Source organism: Ixodes scapularis, unplaced genomic scaffold, assembly GCF_016920785.2.
Source record: "Ixodes scapularis isolate PalLabHiFi unplaced genomic scaffold, ASM1692078v2 PGA_scaffold1__304_contigs__length_218370807, whole genome shotgun sequence".
Taxonomy (NCBI): domain Eukaryota; kingdom Metazoa; phylum Arthropoda; class Arachnida; order Ixodida; family Ixodidae; genus Ixodes; species Ixodes scapularis.
In genome coordinates this window covers 214,379,494-214,404,322 of record NW_024609846.1, presented here as the reverse complement: position 1 = coordinate 214,404,322, position 24,829 = coordinate 214,379,494, and the positions used below count along the sequence as shown (strand labels likewise).

At 44.2% G+C, this 24,829-nt stretch overlaps 1 pseudogene; it reads left to right on the top strand.

The window, feature by feature from the left end:
• The first annotated feature begins 17,788 nt into the window (after nucleotides 1-17,788).
• Nucleotides 17,789-24,829, top strand: part of LOC8027294 — a 117,938-nt pseudogene continuing 110,897 nt past the window's right edge.

The following is a 24,829-nucleotide window of genomic DNA, read 5'->3' as shown; positions in this document are numbered from 1 at the left end:
TAAGACAGCGTAGGTTGTTCAAGAACCCTCAGTTATCTAGACTGTGTTTAAACAGCAGAGCGGAACAATAGCCATGGCGTCAGAGGACTCAAGAACGCTGATCAGTTCACCTCACATATTCTTGTGCGCGGATCGCACAGAAGCATGCGCGACTGAACAGTGCCCAGTTTAAATATGGATGCAATTAACCCCGTTAAACGTTTTTATCTTAAGTGAGTTGCCGATTCGTTAATCATCATCACCTTCTAAAACGTCGTTTACTCCGCGATCCCCCGAAGGGTGCGAACGGGGCCACGTTCACGGAGAGCGGTGGCGTGCCTCTTCTGCTCCGTGCAGCCCCAAGCAGACAGTGCGGCGGCGGCTTCGAGCTCGTTAAACCAGTCGAAAATCGATCTTTCTCCACGTGATCACGCTTTCGCCCCGTACGGAGGGAGGGGAGTTGGGTGCTTAAAGGGAAGCGGTTGCTTGGGTCGGTCAGCGCCTAGCTTACACGGCACTGTCAGCTTAGCACGTTCTCCCGTGTTCTGAGCGTGGCTTCGGCGTGTCGGTTCGCTTTCCTTACCTTTCTCGGGTCGCACGCCCAAGTCGGGAGCGGGCGAACAGGCGCTCGGCACGCGATCCTCGCGGTCGACTTTGCGTTGCATGCGCGCCATATTGCGCGCTCTGCTCCATTAGCCACTCCCAGCCTGTGCTTGTCCCTGCCGTAGGTCGTTGCTGAAATAAGAGACACGATGTCTTGTGCCCGCGGTTGTGGTGAGGCTTCGCGTTTTCCGATGCTCCAGAAAGCCCGGTCGTGAGGTTGGTGCGGTTCGGAGGAAATTCGGGGTAGAGATAAGAATTCCGCACTTCTAAACCCTCGATTTTCGAAAGTTCGCAGCTTGGAGGTGGGAATGATTTTCCAGTATAAACACCGGTTCACACCATACATCGCATCGCTAACTCAGCGCTATTAATCAGCGCTGAAAAAAAAAAGAAAAAAATGGCTGGCATTCATGATGCATCGCTTACTTGGCTCAGCTCTGCTCTTCTTCTTTTCCTTTTACTTTTTAGCGTCTTTTGTCCAGGGTCTCTTCGTATTATCTGCGGGAATTTGAAGAGAAAAGGGAAGCTCATGCTCAAAATAAATGACGCAATTCTTTTTTTTTTATCGCGGTTATTTATATTAGTGGCACAGCGCTGATACAGCGCACCATTAGTGTAAAGTTTTCAGGAGCGTGGCGCTGTTCGCGACGTAATACGTGTGAACCCTCTTAACAAGAGTGCAGCCCTCCTAGAAAAAAAAAAAAAATCGCATAGAAGTTGGTCTGCCTCAACGGGCGACTTGTCTCCCAGCTGTAGATGAGAAATTTAGCCAGTGCAATACAACCGGCAGCCTGGAGTCTTTAACGTGCATCACGCAATAGCGATACACGACCGCACGCCGGTGCGATGCTCTTCCAGATCGAATCGGGAAGGGGTGGAGGTTGAACTCAGGACCCTTGGGTTCTGCCGCGCAAGCTTTCGCTCCACGTGCTCCGAGCTCGTGTGCGCCAGCTGCGCACACGTAATGAGATAAGTAAATATTAGTGTCGGGCGACACTTGGCAGAGCAAGGCCAAAACGCGGTCAAACGCGACGAAAAACACGAATACAACGCATCGGGTAAGGCACGGACATCAGAGTGGAGCGACGAGCTGAAGAAACCTAATGGCGTCCGCGTCACGCAATTCCAAGATGGCGTCCGCGTCACGCAATTCCATGCGACGCAGGGTGAAAATGTCTATAGGAGCGAAGCTATTGCTGAAGATGTACTCATTGCCGTTTCCTGCGTGTGATGATTGATTTAATTGTTATGCGACCGGAGAAACAAAAGCAAGACAAGGACTGGGCGTATTTTATTCAATTTTATAACAACTGATGGCCAAACCTATTTTGTGGCTGAGCTATCAATGGCTACATATATTCTTTTCTAATTCAAAGTACACTTCTTTTAGTATGTACACTCACCTTATTAATTTATTTTATATTGACTTTAGGCCTGCAGTGTTAACGCAGGAGCAGACAGGGGTAACTGTATATTTAAATCTTTTCTCCTAACCAGCCTAACTTAAGATATGTCATATTCAGCACAATGCTTCTCCGTGCGAAACTCATTTAACAATACTTCGCGTAAAAAAAAAGTTATTGAAAAAAAAAAAGAGTTAGTGGTGAGTTCTAGAATACTTTTACCCTGATGTGAAAAAGCGGAATAGAGTAGGAAGAAAAGTTCTTATATCTCGTGAACCTGAATATCACGTTCCTATTCTCCGAAGATGTAACCAAACGTGATAAAACACGAAAAACCTCCGACCAGTCGTTACGTCATGCCAAGATTTCTCGGCCGCCAAGCGCGTGTCGCTCTTGTGGGGAGCGCGTGTAACTGTAAGCTTGCCCCCCCCCCCCCCCCCCCCCCCCCCTCCCAAATTGATACTAATGGATACCAGTCATAACGTCTTCTTCTTACCTTTTTTAAAATGGCTAGAGTGGGCGTGCACAGCTTTGATAGGCGCTGAACATATGCGAGAACGGAGATTCCGAAAACTCTGGATATGACGTCACGCTCCGGGAGGTTTTTCAGCGGTACCTCGAAAACAATTTTATGCAGCTTCCGTGCACCAAATTGAAAAATAATTTCGATATTCGTGATCCCGGAGGACACCTGTTTTTTTTTCCCAAATGCAGAACCGCTTCAGTTTCCCTTTAGTTCGTGCTAATTTTGTAAGACATTCCGTACGAGTCATAAAGTGACGAGGAAATGTTGTAACTACTGATAAAGAGGGCGCAGCGAAGTGGGAGCTATCCTTGCGAAGCTGATTCCTGTACAGCGATTACACTTTCGATATCGGTCAATGCACATTATAGTATGCGAGGCTTTCCTGACCTTAAGGATTCATGCTTCCGACGAAGTACTAGAGATTATGTATTAAGTTAAACAATAAAAAGAAAACAAGGGGCAAGGCCGACATCGGTCCTACACTGTTTGTTTCTTAACGTTTTTGGTGTGTTGAATTTATGATATTGATTCGCTTGCATCCAAACACACCGTCGTATTTTTTTCTTCCTTCTTAACCACCGCATTGCGGTGCCATGCAGCGCACTATAACCCGCAATGAGTTGTACCGCTGTACTCTCGTGGTCATTTCGACGATTGTAGCTGTCTTAGGCACATCGCGATAAATGGGACACGAGCCCTTGAATCTCTGGGGGAAAGGCGAACACAGAAAGAAAGGCTTCAAGATTTCCTGCTGAAACAAACGCCAGCGCAACCAGCATTTACTTTATTCTTCCGCAATCTAAGCGTTACCAACGTGGTTTCATCCCTACCGACCACGCAGTTACTAAGGGCTTTCCCTCACCCTCCTTTCTTCCTCATTACTCTAATTGGTTGCCTCGTCGCAAATATGGCTCGCGCGCGATTACTTCCGCCAACGTCTTTCGCTTCAATGCGCGCGAGGTTTTGGTAGTTTGCTTCGTATTGTTTTTCTTTATTCCTGTTGCTCCAGAAGATGGCGCTGGTAGTTCCTTCTCGTGTGCCCGATGGTTGCTTAATGGTGGAATGTGTTCTTTTCTTCTTTTTTTTTTTTTTGCTTCGCATTTTTGGAACCATCGCCGCCTTCTCTCGTAGATCAATATGTGCGGGTATTAGTGATGCGAATATATTCTTTTTACTCGTACGCGTAAGCTTTACGTCTTCTGGGGCCTAAGGCGGCGTCAAGGAAACCGTTCAGCAATCCTCGTTAACGCGGGAGCCCTCGTTATCTTCTTAAGCCGGGAGCGCTATTCATTATACTTGCGGGATATTGTCAATTCTTTTTTTCTGCCTTCCATGTTCATTTTTCCCGTCAGCATCCTGTATGCTTTACGTTGCGCCATATTTTTAGATGCATGAAAGTTTGTTTTATATATTGATTATATCACTGCATTCTTGGCAACACAAAAAAGAAAACAGAAGAAACCATGCACAACAAATTTTGCATCTGTAAGGTGATCACTGGATCATATTTATTTATTTATTTATTTATTTGAATACCGTCAGGGCCCATGGGGCAATACAAGAGGGAAAGGTATGCATGTTCACACTATAAAAATACAAACAATTCCCTTGTTTGTATTTTTATAGTGCGAACATGTGCGTGTGCGAGCAATTTGGTTAGAAAGTCATTACTGTCCGGCGTTTTAGCGAAGGTAATTAGTTTACGCCTCTTTCAATAGTTATGAAGCTTGCTTGAAGGTATGCTTGGGCTAGTTGGTTGATGCGAATCTTGGTTTAAAACAGCCCGACAAAGCAAGGGCAAGGTAAAGAAAGCAGACGACAGCGCTGTTTTGAACCAAGATGCTGTTGTCTTCCTCGTCTTCTTACTTTGTCCTCGTTTTGTCTTGTTGTCTTGAAGCAAGGTGTTCAATAGTTAAGGGAATGGTATGTTTACCAGAGGTGCTGGAAGGCGGTTTCACTCAGACGGCGTTTTCGGTAGAAGGAGTCGAGGTATGCCAACGGTCCGACTTTAAAATTATGTTCAACTCGTGCAGGTATGTACGAGGGACCAGAGGAATAACTTACGTTCTAGTGAACCGTTAGAATGATACACTTTGTTGGAAAAGACACAAACGAGATATTTTACGACGTATGGAAAGGAAAGGAAGGGTTAAAGAGATTTTCATAGATGATATACTGGCCGTGCGATGATAGTTAGAACATATAAAACGGGCTGCGGGGATTTCGCAGAGCTTCCAGGTTAGTCAGCCGTGTTACTAACCTCGTTTTTTCCCTCTGTAGTTTATTCATTTCTTAACATTTTTTACGTCTGTACTTCATCTTGAGATTCATCTTACCCTCAAGCATGAGGTAGGCCGAATCATGTAAGTAATCTCGAATCAGAACCATTGCAGAAGAGTCCCGTGTATAAACGCTGTGTTCATTTACAGCCCGTCTAGGTGGCTCTTTTTTAAGCGAAAAGATTAGGGACGTTTTGCTGTCTTGAGCAAGACAGAGTACACCCACACATTGTTGGAGCACCTTTCTCTCTGACGGATATATTATGAATAAACATGTCACTAGAGAAGCGTCGACTAAGCGCTGCTGGCAGGCATGCCTAATTCACTTCCTTATCGATCTTTCTGAAAGCTTTGCTCTGTGGAGCGAACATGCGGAGGATAACCAACGAAACTTCGCCTTGCGGCAAGTTCGGGTTGCGTGTGATGCAACAGCCACTGTTCTAACACAGCGTGCAGAGCTTTAACGCCGTACTGCGAAATTCCTCGCCCTTTTCGCGGCACATTCGTTCGATGCAGTTCAATCTATAAGTTTTGAGCTTCGCCGTCGAATCATTAGAGGGCCTGTGTAGACACAAGCGGTACTGCGTTAAGGATTGTTTAAGTGACTGGCACATATTGGTGGCTTTTTGTTCAGTCTTCCGTCATTAGTGCCTCCTCAGCATTCGGGTGCAGGCATTTCATAAGCGTGCGCCTTGTAACTGATCCACCGTGCTGATGCATTATTATGAAGCTGGAACCATCGTGACCGGCATTATTTCATTTTAATTGTTATCACATATTCCTTCGTCCTGTTTTAAGTACCTGTTGCTCTACGCCCAGGACGAAGCAGCCTGCCAGGGCAATCGCTCCAGGCGAACCTATCCTTCCTTCTGATCATCATCATCATCGTCTATTTCTCTCTTTATATCTTTATCTTGTTGTTAGAAACCATCCTGCGTTCCAGATTCTTTTTTCACCGGCTGTTCACTCGGAAGTTTGAATCTAATGCGCGGCAGACATCAGCGTCACCTCTGACACGGCCACGGGACCACAAACACTGAATAACAGTGCTATCTGAGCGCGGTTATTCAGTGGCCACGAGCCACGACGGTAATTCATTATTACACGCGTTGTGCCCCACCCACGGGATCTGTCAGTGTGATGAAACTATTACATAGAACGAGCAACACCGATTTCCATAGCCCTTTCAAATATCACGGCCATGTAAATATTGTTAGTATCTAAAGGCATTTTTATGACTCACGAAACCTGTCACAACTAATTCCACTTACTGCATCAGTCAGGCTGAATACAGTATCATCATGATGTCAGATATACATTTCCCTTATGCACGTACTCCAAATTACGCGGCACACTCTTCAACGAGCTAATGTAATGGAATATTAAAATGAGCCGATGACAGAGGAGCATTTAGGACTATTTTGCACTGAGAACAACAGACCCGGTACAATTGCAATCCTTAAAAAAAAAAAAAAAAGAACCCGCACATGTTCAATTGTTTGATTAAGGATTCATCTTTGATATATGCCCGTATTCACAATGTGTGATTGAGGACTTTGAACCCGTAACTAACCACGTCACGGCTTAAAGCGTGCAAAGTGGCAACATACTTGAGAAGATTACAGTTTGTCACAAAACAAAAACAAAAACAAAAACAAAACAATTTTTTAAACAGTCTGGTTGGGACACGCGTGTCTAAAAATAAATTTTACGCGAAAATATTTTTTTCGAGTAATATTGACGGCGAGAGATTTGTCTTAAATCCTGCGCGCAAAGTCCATGACGTCACGGGTCATTCCGGAATGACCACCTCGCTCTTTCGCTCTTTCCACCTGAATGTGAAGGCGAATGCGATCCCCCTCTCCTCCACGCGCCCAAAATGCCGCGAGAGGAAACAAGTAGAAAGGAAAACATAGAACAGCGCAAAAAAACACAAGGACAAGAAGTACACAGGACGGCGCTAACTTTCAACTAGTTTTATCTAGGAAAAGCAAACATATATATACACACGACAGGCAAAGCAGCACCACGTAAAAGTTTATTAATTTTTTACCCGATCATTCGAAAACTGAAATTCATTACTATGAAGCACAATAGAAGTGTCACTGGCACATGCCGTCCCACCTTTTTTTTTTTTTTTTTTATATATAAAGAGAGTTTTTAGTATTGGGTCATGCGTCTCTCCGGTGATTTATAACATTTTTTTTGTCCGCTGTTGATCGTGAATTGAATCGTGTTTTAGACGCCGACAATGTTCTTAAGGTTTTTAGATACGTGGACGATTTTCTTGTACTCTTAACAACTAACACCTCTGTGACGCACTTTGATACAGTACGAAGTATTCTGTCAGCTTTTGGACAACATGGGAAAGGTTTATTTTTTACTCATGAGCTTCCTGACAACAATCATTTGCAGTTTTTAGATATTCACATCACCATCAACGAGCGTCGTGTGTGTTGGATGTATCGACCTCGCGCGCGGAAAGAGTTACTTCCTTTTGATTCAGCTCATTCGAAGACTGTTAAGAGAGCTATTGCAACTTCGTGCCTGGAGTCTGCACTGCTGAAGTCTTGTGACCATCAGGCTGATGCTAGTTTTAAATATCAGATTTCTAGTGTCTAGCCTAGCCAAACATGGATCACATTATTTTTTTCCAAAGAAATGCTTTAATAGCTGGTTCTGCTTCTGCGTGCCTAATTGTTTTGTACTTTCTTATTTGTTTTGTCAATGATGAACCACAAATGTGTCATTTATACCTTGAGGTTTAGCACTGCCCGAGCTTGATTTTTAGACAGTGTTTGCTTGTTTACAGTGTTGCGTAAAGTACATCTAAAAAGTACTTGAAGCAAAGTACAAAGTAAATCAGAGGTTATGTACTTCAAGTAAAGAAGTAAGTACACCGGGTGCAATGTACTTGAAGTAACGTACTATAAATACAATATATTGCAAGGTAATGCGAAAGTACTTCTAACAGAATCTTTCATCATGCCCTTTCATTCCCTATATAGTGTTTTTTTACCTGGTAGGCATTGCTCCAGAAGTAATCGGAGGTGCATCGGTTTTTCGCGGAAATGGCAGCAAATATTGTATAGAGTTAAGTCGCCACAAAGTAATTGGTTTACCCTCGCTGACGAGCTATTTGACACAATCAACCTATAAGCCTCTTAATTGTGTCGGTCTTGCTGCCGCCATTACTTCACTCAGAGAAATGACCAGATGACGTCTTGAAAGAGCGCGCTTTCACACGACAATACGCCATTTTCTTGTTTTCAGATTTGGGGAATGTACTTTGAAGTCGGGAGTTTTACTTTCCTCGGAAAGTACAAGCACATGCCCAGAGAATGTACCTTAAGTAATGTGCAAGTTTTCTAAACAGTAGTACTTTACGTACTACGTACTTGGAGTACTTCCCAACACTGCTTGTTTATCATTTTTTATATAAAAAGGTTGGGGGAATTACTAAGGTTTTTCGAACAATCTTCAAATCTTCGAAGATCTGAATATTTAATGTTTTGGGAATAAAGGCAACGAAAAAGGTCCGCTTTGCGTTGCCCTTTAGCGCGCGATTCTTCGAGTACAGCACAAACTACGGGAGCACCAGATGAGCTTCAGAGCAGGTGCTGCATTTTGTTGCCTCCTTTGAGTGAGGACGCAGTGTGTGCACCTCCTGTAGTGGGCGAGAGTTTCTACGTTGCGGAGAAGCGGGAAGCAACCCTTTCTTGGAATGGGTCAAGTCTTTTTGAGCTTCGGGACACAAAGAAACGCGAGCTTTCGGCACTAATCCCTTAATTACTTGGCCTCTCTTGCGTCGTGCCTGTTCGCTTCCCGCACCTCGTAGCAGTGTTGTTGCAGAAGGGGGGCTCGGAAAAATTTTGGGGGTTTTCGTACTCTCAAACCCATTTTCTCCCCCCCCCCCCCCCTCCTTTTCCTACGCAACATGCCTCCCCCTCTTTGCAAATATCATCTGATCTTCAAACGTCTTATCTCTTTTGTACAGGAATATTTGTTGATAGGCAAACCAACCACTAAAATTCGAAAGTAATTTGTAATTTGAGTAGAAGTTACCCAGAAAAAGTAATTGAAGTAAACTACTAATTACCTGAATAAATATGTAATTGAAAGTCACTAAACTACTCAGGAAAGTAGTTAAACTACAGTAAGTAGAGTAGTTGAACTACGGACAAGTCTGGTGTGGTCTACGAGATCCCACTGAGTTCTGGAAAGGTAAACATCGGCCAGACGAGGCGGTGCATCAATGACCGAGCACGGGAACACGCATTAAGAGTAAAAAATAAATATGGCTCGCATTTGCCTATACATTGCAACACGTGTGGCTGTGTTCTGCGACTTCAGCAGATAAGGATGCTAGGAAGAAGCCAAGAGACGGTCGCTGGAGAGCTGTTGGAAGCTTTCTTTATCAAAAAAGTGGGACGGCATGTGTCAGCGACACTTCTACTGTACTTCATTGTAAGGAATTTCAGTTTTTGAGTGATCGGGTAAAAAAATAATCGGCTTTTACGTGGTGCTGCTTTGGCTATCGTGTCTTTACTTTTCCTAAATAAAACTAGTTGAAAGTTAGCGCCTGTCTTCTATTGGCCTCGAGATCGACCTAGAGGTGGCGCTACGGTCGCGCTATCATTATCATCAAAGCGGGGATAGGAGAACGGCCGCCCCATAGGCTATTTACGTTCGCGCGAAACGGCGTAGATTCTTGCGTTTATTTTGTCGCCTACTATCGGTGGGAAAACAATTCTTGCGGAAAAGGATGCGGGACTGTTCGGTGCTTCAGTGAAAATCAAATCATGTTGCCAGCGTGCGGCCTAAATTTATATAATCGCTTCTGTGGGTGCGTCGTCTGCTCTAGGTAGACGTTGGAAGGCATGGATCACCCCGACTGATGCCTGTCTCCGGCTGTACTGGAATATTTATGTTAAATATTTGTTTCTTTTAAAATGGATGTATCGGTTCATCAACTTGGGAATTAAAAAAAAGAAACAATAAATTCCATATGAGATAACATAATACTGGTCTGTGGGCTGTGAAATCGCAGCTTTTATGCTTTTTTTTAACTTCTAGCTTTTGCAGTAATATAAATATTTAAAATGAAGATAAGTTAGGGCTGTATGGCAAATTACCATGCTATTGAGTTCATCTGCCCTTAAGTTTTTTGAAGTCGGAATAAATCTACTGCGTTGCAATGAGGAGAGAGTGTCTCTTCTAGTTAAGATCTGTTAACTGCACGGTTTGCAGGACAACTGAAACAAGTGAAACAAACAGTTCGAATATATCTGCCGTGACTGTAATAAAACGAGTGTAACCGAGCAACGCAGCAATGTTCTTGTTATTAAATGCTTTCTCGGTAGTGTGGATTCACCCGCTTCAATTGTGGATTCACCCGCTTCAATTTTCTTGGTGAGGGCCGCGGATGTCAAGAGGCTAATTCTATACATTTCTGGCTAAATAATCTTGCATTCAAACACAGTAGACTCTGCAACTCCAACAAACGACGCGCACCACGACACAGACAGCATCGGCCGCAGTGATACTCTTTTACTGATAAGGGCTAGCGAGGCTTGACGAGACTTTCCGATCATCCTCCGCCCTTATTAACGTATATCGGGACTGGGCAGTTCATCGATTAACTATCAGATTACTCAAGTAATGCGTTATTTGCATGTTTTTTTGCCGGTTCAACAAGGAGTCAACAAGGAGTCAAAAATGCCTGCTTTAGTATTTTTGACGTCTTTATTTCTTTTGTGACACTGGCTTGCGCGGTGAACCACTTCAGCGTGCTTGTCATTTCATCGAGGGTGATTATACTGTTTAAATTATAACTTAAAAAATACTTCATCTTAAAAGGCTTCCCGTGTTCACATTTATGTAGGACTCACAACCTGAAGTTTAGAATGGGAATGCAATATTCCATTTGTGACATAGTAAAACCAGTAAAAAAAATGTGTAGTTTTAACGTCTTTCACGCATTATGGCAGGCGAAAAATCAACATACGGATTTATTGATTGATTAGTCTATTAAAGGATAGCGATCAGTCGAGTTAATTTTCTAATCAAACCAAAGACCCACTCAACATTCAATGCTTTATGAAAGCCACGGTTTCTGCGAGATAACAAAGATACGTGGGACCAGCGATTGTATACAAACCTACATACTAAGATTATGGAAGTTTCCGACTTAATAATAATTGCTTTGCTGAATTTCAACGCATGGGAAACGATACAACACAACCTTTAGTAAGAAGAAACGGCAACAAAAACATAAAGCATTTAATAAGGAATGTCAAGCTCAGCCGGAACCGAGCTTGCGTCGTCGAGACCCATGCTTCTGAGCGTGCTCCCGTAGTAGACGACGCACGGCGGTATCCCAGCTTTCGCGCGTTTCCAATTTCGGCCGCACGGTGGCGATACGGTTCGATCTCGAGGCGAATACTTATTGTCCTTATGTTTTTTGCGCTATTTTATATGTTTTGCTAAGATGAACCAGCTAGTTGCACAACGTACCCTACTAAAGTAGAAAGGAGGTGACTACCGACTAAATCGTGTCTGGCGCCGTAAATATTGCTCTAAAAAATTGTTTTTTTTCTTCCGTAAAATTAATTATTTTACACGCGTGTCCCAACCAGACTGTTAAAAAATCTTTTCTTCTTCTTTTTTTTTTTTAGAGGTTTCTTTTTATTCAGTAACGCAGTTAAGATTGCTTCAGATATTCGCGTTCGAGTGGGATTTTTTTGTTATTTGACATACTGTCAGTTCTGATTAGGACTTTCACAGGAGTGGCAACGAGTTACGCTTGTAAAAGCAACAGGTAAAGCAACACGGAAACGAAGCACAATGCAGGGAACACCAAAAACAATGCAAATCAAGAATAAACTATAGTTAGGTTGCGTCCAGCTGGAAAAGGAATAATTCAAGATCGGTGGAAGAAACGACATGTTCTGGCAACAGATTCCAGTCCCGCAGCGTACGAGGAAAAAATGAATACTTAAAACAATCTTTATTGAACGAAAACTCTCGTAAGTGACGCGAATGTTTGTTACGAGTGATACGGGATTGATGAAGGGTTAGGTAACGTGATTGGTCAATGAGCAATGAACCAGGAAGTATCATGAAAAAAGCGCTTCAAGCGTTTATTTTCCCGTCTAGACTGAAGCAACGGAAGATTACACAGCGCATACAGCTCTGTCGGCGAATCTAATCTGCGATATCTAGAATAGATGAAACGCAGGGCCAGTCGCTGTACACTTTCTAGGTCAAGGACTATGCTTTTCATGTGCGGGTCCCGTACTTCTGACGCGTATTCAAGCAGGGGACGAACCAGCATTTTGTAAGCGAGCAGTCTAGTCTCTGTAGATGCAAGTTTCAAGGACCGTCGTAGAAATGCTAGTCGTGTATTAGCTTTTTTAACAATGTTAGTCACATGCATGTTCCATCGAAGGTCGCTCGATAGTAACACCGAGGTGCATTTAATTTTCTACTTTTTCTAGGCGGACGCCATCAAGGTTGTACGGATGAACTAGGGGATTATATTTATGCGCGATTGACATACGAACGGTTTTTCCTATATTCAGAGACATTTGCCACTTCGTGCGCCATTCCTTAACCCTATGCAGGTTCACGCTTAAATTACTTTGGTCAGACATAGTTGTTATTTTAGTGTACAAAATACAGTCATCTGCAAAAAGACTCGCGTGTACGGACATGTCTTTAACCAGATCCTCTATAAAGATAAGAAAGAGCAAGGGCCCCAGAACTGAGCCTTGTGGCACACCAGAAGTAACACGACAAAGATCCGAGTAGTTATCTTGAATGCTAACAAACTGCTTTCGATCGGAAAGAAATAACCTTATCCATCCTGACAGAGTTTCGTTCTTTAGCATAGGTCTTACCTTGCACATTAACTTTCTGTGGTTCACCTTATCAAAGGCCCTTTTAAAAACCAAAAAAAATAACGCCGACCTGGCCTCTACTATCTAAAGTTTTCGAAAAGAAATGCATAATTTCCGTCAGTTGCGTAACAGTAGACAGGCCCTTTCGGAATCCATGTTGGCAGCTGTTTAGTAAGCCGTGCTCAGCTAGGAATGTATGGATATGCTTGGAGATGATGTGCTCAATTATTTTGCAGCATGTTGATGTTAAGGAAATGGGCGATAATTTGCTGGGGAACATGAATTACCCTCCTTAAATATTGAAATTACTTTACCCAATTTACAGTCGTTTGGGACCGAAGAACTATCAGGCGATTTCTGAAAGATAAGCAATAAATATTTTGACCATTTGACATACCTTTTTAAAAACGCATTTGAAATTTGGTCCGGTCCTCCTGCCTTGGAAGGGTCTATACCGAGAAGCAACGAAAAAATTCCCTCCTGATATAAAAATACATCAGGGATTGCTGGTATACTGACGAATTCATCACACTCGGGTAGTGTGCCGTCATCACAAGATAAAACAGTGGAAAAAAACCTTCCAAAAACGTTCGCCATGTCTGTCTTTTGTAAAACAACCCGGTCATCTGTTACCAGTTTAGTCACGCCAGGTTTCCGAGGTGAAAGAGGCTTCCAAAACTTTTTAGGTGAGTGCCGCAGGAAGCCTGCCATGGTTATGTTACAATAATAGTGCTTGGCTTTTTTTATCATTGATTTAAGATCTTTGATGAGGCACCGTAGTTTGTCACGTACTACCCATCTGCCTGCGATTTGCGCACTTGCAACCGACACCTTGAAACTTTACGTTTTTGATGTATTACGTCTCTAGTAATTCACGGGTTAAAAGTGCGGTTCATTTTCACCTCTTCCGGGACATGTGGAGCAATGCAATGTGTAGCTAGGCCTTTGAACTTTTGCCAGAGTTGATTGACGTTTATTTTACGATCAAGACTGAATTGGTGAATTGCATCATATGATCTATCTAACATATCTAAAATAGCTACGTCATCTGCATGACTGAAATTTTAATAGGCAGGAACTTCGTAGCGAGCTGAAGGGTTATCATTTAAATAGAGTGATAAAGCAACCATGAGATTATCAGATATTCCTGGCACGACTCTGCATTCGTAAGGATATAGCATCATACTATCACTTAAGAAAAACAGATCCAATATAGATTTGCTATTTCCTTGGATTCTGGTGAACTCCTTAACGACTTGTGCCAGACCATGTGAAAAAGACACGTCTATCAATGCAGAAGAGAGTAAGACATCGCGAGTTCCTGGTAGTGATGCATTCCAGTCGACCTCGCCAACAATGAAGTCGCCTGCAATTATTACCTTTTTCGAGTCAACGTGTAATTTAATAAGGGAATCATTTAAACTCTGAGCGAGGTCAAAGCTCGTTCCCGGAGGACGCTAAATTGTGCCTATTATGAGCTCCGATTTGGATAATTTGAGTCTGCACCATGCGCTTTCAATGGCAGGGGTGTCTTCTATTTCAACATAATCGTTACAGTTCTTTATTATAATGGCTACCCCACCCCCTGCCCAAACGATCTTTCCTAACGATATCATATCCAGGGGGAACGATTTTACAATAAAAAATGGAAGGAATAAACCATGTCTCAGTGATTATTACAACAAAAGGGTCATGCTCGACAAGGATGGTTTCCAAATCAACAGTTTTATTCACAATACTCCTGGCATTTAAATTGATTATTGAAAAAGCCTTTCCATTCTCAACCCTTCGTCGTCATTCTTCTCGAGGCTGAATGCTTCTCTGTAGGTACATGTTCTTTGAGGATCACTATTTTTCGTTTTTGTTCATCCCAAACGTAAGTACTTCCGTTTATTTTTATTTTGTCGAACTCCAGAAGTACCTTATCACCTCTGGCTCTGTTTTCACGTGAACTTCTGCAAACAATTTGCCGAACAGTTCGTACCTGTTTAGAGTAATCTTTGTTGATAAAAACTTTTGTTCCTTTTAAACGTTTCGCATTTCGGATGATGTTTCTGTTTTCATTGAAATTCCCAAGTCGCGGAATGATTGATCGTGGCTTATCAGGGAACATCCTTCCTATCCTGTGAATGCGCTGAACGCTTCTGACACTTCTGATGGACTGCGTTCGAACCGCTTTTGTCTGCTTTCAACGAGAGAACTCACAGCGCCATCTATCGGGCAGTCCAAAAACACATTAGGGCTGTGCCTTTATTACGCACCATTTTTGCACGACGTGCACGAAATAATTGGGACAATATTTATCTGGGCCATTTCTCGTATATAGTGCGTATATTTGATCTCGCAAACACTGCGAAACCTTCAGTCTGCCAATACGCGGATTGGAGGGGCTCCAGAGTCTCCCGATAGATAGCGCGTCTATTTATTCGTCATAAGCCGTCATACGCGGTTGCAACGCTGTCGATCACACTGAAACGCAAATGCGTGAACCAGCCTTTAGTCAGGGGTGTTACTTACTCCCGGTAAATAGGCGTGATATTAGAGAGTTTTAGTAGATCGTTCCGAAGACTCCGATAACGGCACCCGATACTCTGCCGCCGCCTATGTGGGTGGATCGTAGCGTTATTAGATGTCGTCATCGGGACGGGGCTGTCGTGGGTATCAAAACGATATACTAGAACATTTTTTTTGTGGAGTCTTTATACCGTAGGAAACACCCTTCAAACGATTCTAAAGCGATTGTGGGTTGTTTTTGTTTTTTTCTCGCAGCGGAGTTGTTAAGGACTAGTTTCCCCAGTATCGCGTCCGCCTGCAAACAAATGATGGCACAAAACTCTGGGCAGCTACCGCCATCTATAAGTGACGGCGGCAACCTTTCCAGCCTTACCACTTTGGCTTGCCGACTTGCGGTCGGCCATTACTTCATTCCCACCATTGTACAGCTTCGGTGGTCTTCCTTCTTCACCAGAGTGGAAAGGCTGAAAGTTTTTTTTTAGGGGCGAAGCTCCTTAGGGTCTAGCCTTGTCCGTCCGGCGTCCGTGTTCACATCGATCTTGCTGGTGCTCGTGCTCGTGATCGTGCTCGTGAGCTCACGTGCTCGTGTAAAGCAAAAAAAAAAAATGATGAAAAAAAATGTTTGCGGAGTCGATAGGATTCGAACCTGTGTGGGGAGACCCCAATGGATTTCTATACTCCGCGACAAATTTTCTTGGCAATGCAGTGGAAGGTACAGGCCCGCGCCCCTCTCCCATTTTGAGTGTGCGCGGGCTCTCCTCCTCTCCCCGGAAGCACACTCAAAATGGGAGAGGGGACGCGGGCCTGTACCTTCCACTGCATTGCCAAGAAAAGTTGTCGCGGATTATAGTTCATCGCCTTAACCACTCGGCCACGACTGCGGGACCAGTAGGGGGCTCTGAGATGTGGTCGTAACTCAAGAGCTGGGCATGTCATGGATGAAACGTTTCATGTAGCCGCTCAGCGTCTATACAGGAGAGGGCGCTGCGGTCAAATGCGTATATACTCGCATTAAACTTTGCATGCATTGGCTCAACGTTTATAGACGAGAGGGCGCTGCATTCAAATGTTCAACTGCGTATATAACCACGTTCCATACCACACATTCTCTTTCTGACATGGATGAAAACGAACAGAAAGCTCGGCATGCTGCGGCTCAGCGTCTACGCAGACAAGCACCACCAGAGCTTCGCCCCAATCAACATCATTCACCACGTGCAGATGCGGTCAATCTTTTTTTCTCCAACTAGTTTCCAATCATTTGTGAGTGGTTAAACTAAATCACCGCTTCGATAACAGCAACCGTTCACAACGCTGAAGTCGACGGTACTCCGTTATTTCAGCGCTTTAGCCGGTAAATTTTCAAGGACTGGAGTCGAGGCTGGTTCGCGACAGCCCCGTTCTCTTGCGTTTCGTTTCGTTACGAAAGTTCACGTCACAAACTTACGCCACTAGTCGCCGGGACATCTGCGCTTCGTGTTAAACACGGTTTCCAGTTCAAGGTGTTGGCCTAGCACGTGACATTCGTGTCACGAATGTTTCGTTGACTCATGCGTGAAGTAAGAAAACTTAAGACAACGGTTACTGCGTTGTGCGGCCCTTTCAGGGGCTTCCACAACTCTCCTTTGTGGAAACCGGCCCTGACATGATCGCTATGATCTATTCGTGTTCGTGCGACGGAAAAGGCTTTTAACTCCTTGCGCTTGCGAACGTAACCGTTATGTTGCTGTTCCTTTTCACGAGCGCGTTCTGCCCCTCCGAAATTCGGACGGATCGGCTCTTGGCTGCGGCGAACGACGTTCGAGAAATACCATTAACTTTCTACGCGCGTCGCGCCGTGTGCTGTTGTCACTTCGCCAAGTCATCGAAATCCAAACGCCGGCGTAGAAAAGATGCTTCGCGCTGTCTGACGGGTTTATTAAATGAGGGTGCTCTGCGAAGTCCAATGAGCGGTCGTTCCCGTTTGCGCGTTAACCGCGATGTTGTTGGCGTTAGACGCGATAATTATCACCGAAAAAGACTGCGCTTTTTGTGCGGCAGATTTTTAAATTAATTCATTCACGGGGGAACAGCGTTTCGCGTGCGAGGTACTTTTAATGAGTCGATATGCCGAACTTCGACAGCTGCGGGAGGGGGGGATGGCAGTCTTCGACTTGAGTAAAACGAGCGGCACTTTTATCGGGTTTCTGACTTAAGCGACGGCTGTCAGCTCCCGATTGTCATTCTGTCGTTTGCGGCTGGCCGATTATTTATCTGGGCTGCGACGTCTCGCGACCAAGCGGTCGCAGAAGAAAGAGGAAAAGGTTATTTGATTTCGGGACGGGTTCTGACTTTAAGAATTTGCAACGCGAAATCGCTTGAGCCGGATCTGTAGCGTCTCTATCTGACGTTACGACCCGGACAGTAATTGTACGATCTTACGTGGACACAGCTCAAATAACTTAGTAGTGTCATTATCGGATTATGTAAGTAACCTGACATAGCCCCAGTAACACTTCTTCGCAATATCCATGTGGTTGATAATTCCTATGAACAGTCTTAATACGTTCAGTATTAAGACTGTTCATGGAAATTATCTACGACATGTATATTGCGAACGTTGTGCTAGGCTATATCAGGCTACTGAAATACTCCGTTAACGATACTGGTAAGTTATTTGAACTGTCTCCACGTAAGATCGTGCAATTACTGTGCAGGTCATAATTTTTTTTTTACATTTCTGCAAGAAATTTTTGTGAAAACCATGTTCTTGAAAGGAACATTCAGCGATATTTGAATGCCGTAGCTGAATGTTTCCCAGACATACAAAATTGAACAGCTCGAACACTGGACAACGCCGAGATTTCACCATTATAATTTGTACAGCCGCCAATGTCATACCGAAGCAGACACTTAGTTAGATTTTTCTTTGATTTTACAGACAATTTACAGCATGCTCACCAAATATTAAAAATTAAAATAATATATTTCTGTGCAAAGAAAGAAAATTACGAACCACAGAGGAAACATACGTTTTACAGACACATTCACAATTTGTTTTACAAACGAACAACTTTATGCAAGACGTCGCAAAACAAATCAAAATGTGCGTCTTGAAATGCAGCTTACGAATATAGAAAGCAATATTTGCTTAGCCGTCATTGCAGTTTTCTTAGTAGCATAGGACCTCCAATTGAGAAATGCGACAACAAACCTTCACACTAATTGACCTAGCTTGTCTCCGTTATAGGGGCCTTTCTGCACGACTTTGGTCTTCTTGTTATTGATGACGGCTACCCCGACGTTCTTTCTGAACAGAGCATGCGAGGTCGTCGCGCGTGTGGTACTGGAGGGCAACCAGGCACGTAGCCAGGATTTTGTTTCGGGGGGGGGGGGGGGGGGGGGGCGCCCATGACAAAGTGCTGTATGAGGGGAAGGGGCGAGAGGAGGCCCCAGCAAAATGGAAGATTTCGGGGGGGGGGGGGGGGGGGGGGGTCCGGGCCCTATGGGCCGCTCCCCTGGCTACCTGCCTGAAGGCAACCCTCACTTCTTCGACTTTCGTTTCCCTGTGTAGGGATCGAAGTTTCCCCCATATGGCTCCTTTCTGCTTCAGTCTTCTTGTTAGAGCTATCATATAGTTTAGTAGGTAGTCGCTTCCGGCACCAGACGCCGTATTTCTTTCTTGGAGATACTTTGTAGCAGAAGTGTGTACAATCGCCTGCTCTCCTGATGGGAGGTGGATGCCTTCAGTGCTTCGCGGAACACGTCGAACCACTCCGCACAGTGCTCGCAACGGTCTTCGAGGGTTTTCACACCGTACCGCTAGGCAGCTTTCTTCCGACCAGTGTGCTCCGTTACGGCATTATCGTGTATGGTCACTGTGCTCTCCGTTGAAAATTTCGAATTAATTCGATTCTACGTTATTTCTTAAAGACAATTTCCTATGATTTATGCCTCGGAAAGGACATTCACTTATTGAAAGCATTGCATTTGCCTGATTTTAAGGCGCTATTGATGGAAAGTGGTGTTCATAGGTATTTTTGTTTAAAGTTCTCTATGTACCTTCTCGTATTCTTAGACCCAAAGAGCGTTACCGGATACCTCGATGTTCGACAAGATGTGGAAAAAGAGCTCGTAATTATAATGCCCGAGCATTTCTGAACAAACTGCCCTCTAGTATTCTTAATTTAAGAACAAACTTCAAGCTCAAGAAAGTCCTGCGAAATTTTAGTTTGCGAAGTGCTCATTACTTTGCCTTTTTATTCTAATTCCTTTGTGTGGATTTTATTTTACGTGTTTCATTTTGCATACGGCTGGTTTCACTGATTGTAAGACGCTGCCAGTTACAGGTCTGACTTCACACTCGATTTGATCATTTGCCATAATAATCTTCTTCTTATTATTATTACTATTATTATTATTATTATTATTTTTAATCCAATCCAAGAAGTCACTTGAACTTCTTTTTTCTTCAAGTTGGCTGCGTGCCTCCTTTTTTATGGTTTTAGAAGGTTTTAGTGGAGTTACCGACGCGTTAACAGTACGCAAGATTCACTCCGCCAACAATTTCATTCGAATCCAGGAGAGAAGATTCCGATGTACTCACGTTTTGGGGTGGAGCAATCTCATTTTGAATGTATACGAAGCAATGCATGCATAGAAAGTCAGATGTTTTCACAGTTAATGGAGCCACTAGTCTTCCCGACTTCACTTTATTAAGCTTCTCAACGGGCACAAGGTGCTTGTCGCCGTGCGTTTTTTTCTCTTATGTCTCCGCAGATAGTCCACACAAGAATATCACACGGAACTAAATCTTTTAGCCATGGGTACATTCCCTGCTTGATTCGAAAATGAACTCTATACTTTTATTCACTTCGTAAAATAACCGTCTTCTATCACACGTTCTATGCAAATGCTCATGCGAGAGTTTCCGAGTGCCTCTCTCCAAGCTCAAAATGTTTGGTTGGCGTAGTGAAACCAAAACAGCAACTAAACGTCCTTGTGGTTACGAACTTCTATCTGTATTCCTTGTACGTTACTTTGCACGTCGGTACTTTTAAATGGTAAGCTGATGTTGTTTGTTTTCCAGCTCATAATGTTGAACACCAAGATAGCGATCCCTTAGGACACAACTACCCGCGCCTTGTCTACGCGGTAACTGACCTTTCTTGTGTGCACTCTTGAGTTTCAAGGCAATCTGTCGTGCATACAGTTCGCAACTGCCGGCAGCAGTGTCGTCCGCCGACACTCCTCAGAAAACAACCTTTCTGTTTCCTTGCGTTGCTTTAGGAGCCAACACAAAGAAGCAGAAAGATAAAACAAAGCTTGGGACAGTATGACTTTGTGAGAAGTGAACGTACGCAAACGAGATTAGGAAGTTGGTCGGTTCTCGTAGTCTTGACGGAGATCATTTTTGCGGGTGCTTGGTGGCGGATGCTCGTTGTCGGAAGCGTGTCTAGTGTTGTACGGATTTAGCCTGCCAAGCCACGTCTGGTCAAATCTTCGCGACGTCTTGTTCTCTTTTCTTGTTTTGGTGTGGACGAATAAACTCAGCCGCTCTTGGAAGGCTGTATTGTGTTCTTTTTTTATTTTTTTATTCTTCTTCTTAGTCCCATGGTTTTAAGTTATGACGACCTTCTATGCTCTGCAATAGAGCAGCCCCGTTGTAGACTTTGTCGGTCTCCCTTGATTGCCCATGAGTCTTTTGTACTGAATATTTCAGTGCGCAAGCTTGTCGTCATGTACCACCACGTCAGTGAACAATGTTGCACATATAGTGCTCTTTCGCACCAACATCCTTCCTCAATAACGTTTACAAAGGATTCAAGGTCTCTATCTCCGAGTGGAAAACAAAGGTAAACACGGAAATGATTTGCGACAGTCAACAAAATAACCTCCTCCACCGGTTCTCAGCATCCATATATTCGCTTCCCCGCCTAGCAGGCGCCAACCACTTTTTTCGTCGCTTACGTTAATCGAGAATTAAAAGGAAGGCGGTCGCCGTCGGCGACAGATTGCTTTCTTCTCGTCACTCGCGGCGAACGAAGGCTGTAATTGACGGCGACTACGACGGCAGCTGCACTCCTTTGGCGCGTTGCGCGACAGAAATGCACGCAAAATCAATACCGGATGCAGTTCGCATCTTAATTTGTGTGTAGTCCACTGAAAAGTGTTTGCGTCTCTGGGGAAGATTTTAGCAAATATAAAAAAAACCCATAGAATGCAAAGAAGAAAAAAAACATATATATATGTATGTTTAAACAATTACTCGTAAAGCTAGATACACTATTTACGACGCACGTCAACGGTCGTGACAGAGGGCTGTCACGACCGAAGACGGCTCAGTCAAAATCATTTAACCACCGAGCACACGCAGACCACGAAGAAGACGTTTCCAGTGTCAACTAGAAGCGACGCAGCGAAGCTTCTTGTACGGCGAAACGAATGCCACTGTACCGGCCAAACGATTACCGTGGAGACGCGGATCCGATGACCAGCGGAAGCCCGTCTCCGGCTCGTCAGAAATATTCCTTAGAGCACTCCACGTCCACGCACACACTCGCCCAGCGAGCGCACGAACAGTAATGATGCAATCCAACACGGGAACACGAGAACAGCACACGATACACGGGAAAAACGGCAGGTACAGATCATAGAGATGAGCGTCTCGCAACTCCGACTGGTCCCAACCGCTGATCTCTGTCTATTTGCTGAATCGCGTTTGACCAGCTCCGCCTATGGACGGGAATGCGGCCACGGTCGGCCATCTTTTTGGTAGAGGTATATCATCTCTAGCCTTCATAGTAATATGGCGGACAACGTAATGGCGGCAGGCTGCCATAAAATAGCCGTAGATCTAGTACACTGTACCGTGGGTGATATTTCGTACTTGATTGAAGTTGTTCGACGAAGCAGACTCTTGAAACCCGGCGTGAACGGTAGCCTCATCTTTGAGGACCCGGCGAAAGTTCTGCGAAAGCGCAGCACCGGGAGAAAGCAGCGCAGCTCGCATCGAAAGCAGACTCCGTACCGGCGTCTGCTTCCGATGCTTCTTTCGATGCGACTTTCGATACGTGCTGTGCTGCTTTTCCCCGGTGCTGCGCTTTCGTAGAACTTTTGCCGAGTCCTCAAAGATCGGGTTACCGTTCACGCAGGATTTCAAAAATAAGTTTCGTCAAAAAATTTCAATCAAGCACGAATGATCACCCACGCTATTTGATGGCAGCCTGCCACCACAACTGCCACAACGCTGTCTGCCATGAATGGATGACAGTGGCTGCAGCAGCTGTACCTTGGCTAGAGGTAATACAACTCTACCAAAAAGATGGCCGCCAGCAGCCGCATTCGCGGAGCTGGCAAGGGCGATCTAGCAATTATCATAGAGACAGTGGCCCCAACCGTTGGTCCCAAGGAGGTTAGAAGTACTACGAAGGGGCACGTTGCAATATTGGTGAAGCCTAGTCATAAAAACTGTAAACGATGTTGTGGCCAACGTGACCGTAAATCTCTCTGGCGATTGGCGCGCGTGACATGTCACGTGTGAGATGGATGATTGATTGTAGAAGGATTCCTTGCAGGCTTGCGCGCGCTCCGTCCGGTAGGTTGTATCAGATCGATGGCTAGACGAAGGCTAGCTACGGTCACGTGTTGGGCAGATAAGTGAGGAGAGTAAGGAGGAAAATGAGAAAGAGACGAGGCGTCAAGGGAGCATGGCTTGTGGAGGCTACGCGGCTGGCGTCATGCCCTCTCCTACCCTTCTATCCTCCTTGGTTGGTCCCAACCTGCATGTCGTACAATGTTGCCAAGCGTCTCTTGCAAAAAAGAAACATACATTTTAAAGTATGCAAGAAACAAAAACATCACATTGAAACTTCCTTGTTTTCGGAAACGTTTTGAACACGTGCTCCGTGGCGATTCTCGTACCAGTTAAAACCAAAATGAAAATATAAACGCTTCAAAAAGAATGGAAAGGCGAAGGGAAGTCAGAAGCCGCATGGCCATTGCATTAACAATGGCTACCGCCTGGCTGTTCTCGCGGCTCGCGGCAGCGCTGGCTTCCACGACGTACTGGAACTGAGGCGGCGATCGTTATAAAGTCAGCTCCCACCCTTAAACATGTCCCTTCCTACAATATTTGTTGCTGCGGTTGTGTGTTGGTACCCCCCCCCCCCCCCCCTGCGTTTTGAAACAGTAAGTCCGTCACTAACGCTGGCCATCGGCGATGCAGCCGATGCAGCAGACGCCATCTTGTCCACGCCCTTGGGGCAGTAAGTAGCTAGTAAAAAAATAGTAATGGTGAGAAAAAGGTAGTAACAACTGCAGTTACTAACGTTTTACTGGCTTTCTTTTTTTTTTAAGTGTGGCAAAATCTTTTATTGCGTGTGTACTAACGTTCAGATCCCACTTTGGACTCTCCGTAAAAGTCGGTTTTTTGACGTATCGCGCTGCGATTCACTACAGCGGTGGCCGAAGGTGGTGCATTCATTAATGGAAAGTTTGAATTCATTAAACCTCCGGAGTCAAAAGGAAGAAAATATAAACTAATTCTGTCTATGAAAAAAAAAAAAGAAATATCGCTAAGCTTTTTTTTTTTCAAAATCATCAAAGAATCGTTCTGGGCAGTTCCGGCGTTTATTGCGACTGCAAAAACCGGTGAATTGAAAAGAAAATACATTTGGCGTACCTACTCTTCACTTCACTTGGCCCAAATGAGCGCCAGAGGGACACAAAATAATATTGAAGTGTACCTGCAAAGTATAATAAAAGCATAGTTTTGGGACTTTTCGCGATTTACTCAAATGAGCCAATATTTCCATCATTTTAGAGAAATCTTTCACCCCATTCGGGCATATCTGTAGTAAATCCTAGCGCGATAAGTTAAGAACCTGATTTGTGCAAACCATTAAAAGTAGGACCGAAGCGTTAAGAGTACACTCTGTAGATAGCAAGGCAGTATTGTTGGATTTTCTACATCACATTTTGAAGGCCAGCACGGCACATAGATTGGACACTAGTGCTGCATCAGCGTTAGGTGGGGTCTCAGGCTTTAGACACACACACACACAGACACACATACGCCCACACATAGACATAGAAGTACACACAGAGACATACTTGTAGACCGAGAATGAAATGGTTCAAATGATCCTACGAATCGTTTTTTTTTTGCCCATATATCAACGGAAGCATTTGTCAACATTCGTCACCCTTTATATATATATATATATATATATATATATATATATATATATATATATATATATATATATATATATACAGGGTGTTTCAGAGAACTCAGGCCAAATCGGTCCTGCGAAAACTAAGCATCGCACAGCAAAAAGGTTGATGCCGTGTTGGTGTCTGCCCAAGAGCCTATTTAGGAAAAATTATAACGTTTGAAAAAGAAAGTTTTTGTCTTGTTCTTTAGAAAGTAACTTTTCGCATGTTCATTTTAAGGCCATAGTTTCAATTGGAAACTTACTGGGCATCATCAATAACCCCTATATGAACCCTTTTTAGGCAAGTATAAAGCATGCCGAGCATTTTACCATGTCTTGAAAAACCCTTCGATTCACACGCGTACTCTGGTTTCAGACTCTTATCCAAGCGCATCTTGGCGGCAGCTGTCCTGCCCTAGTCGGCCAC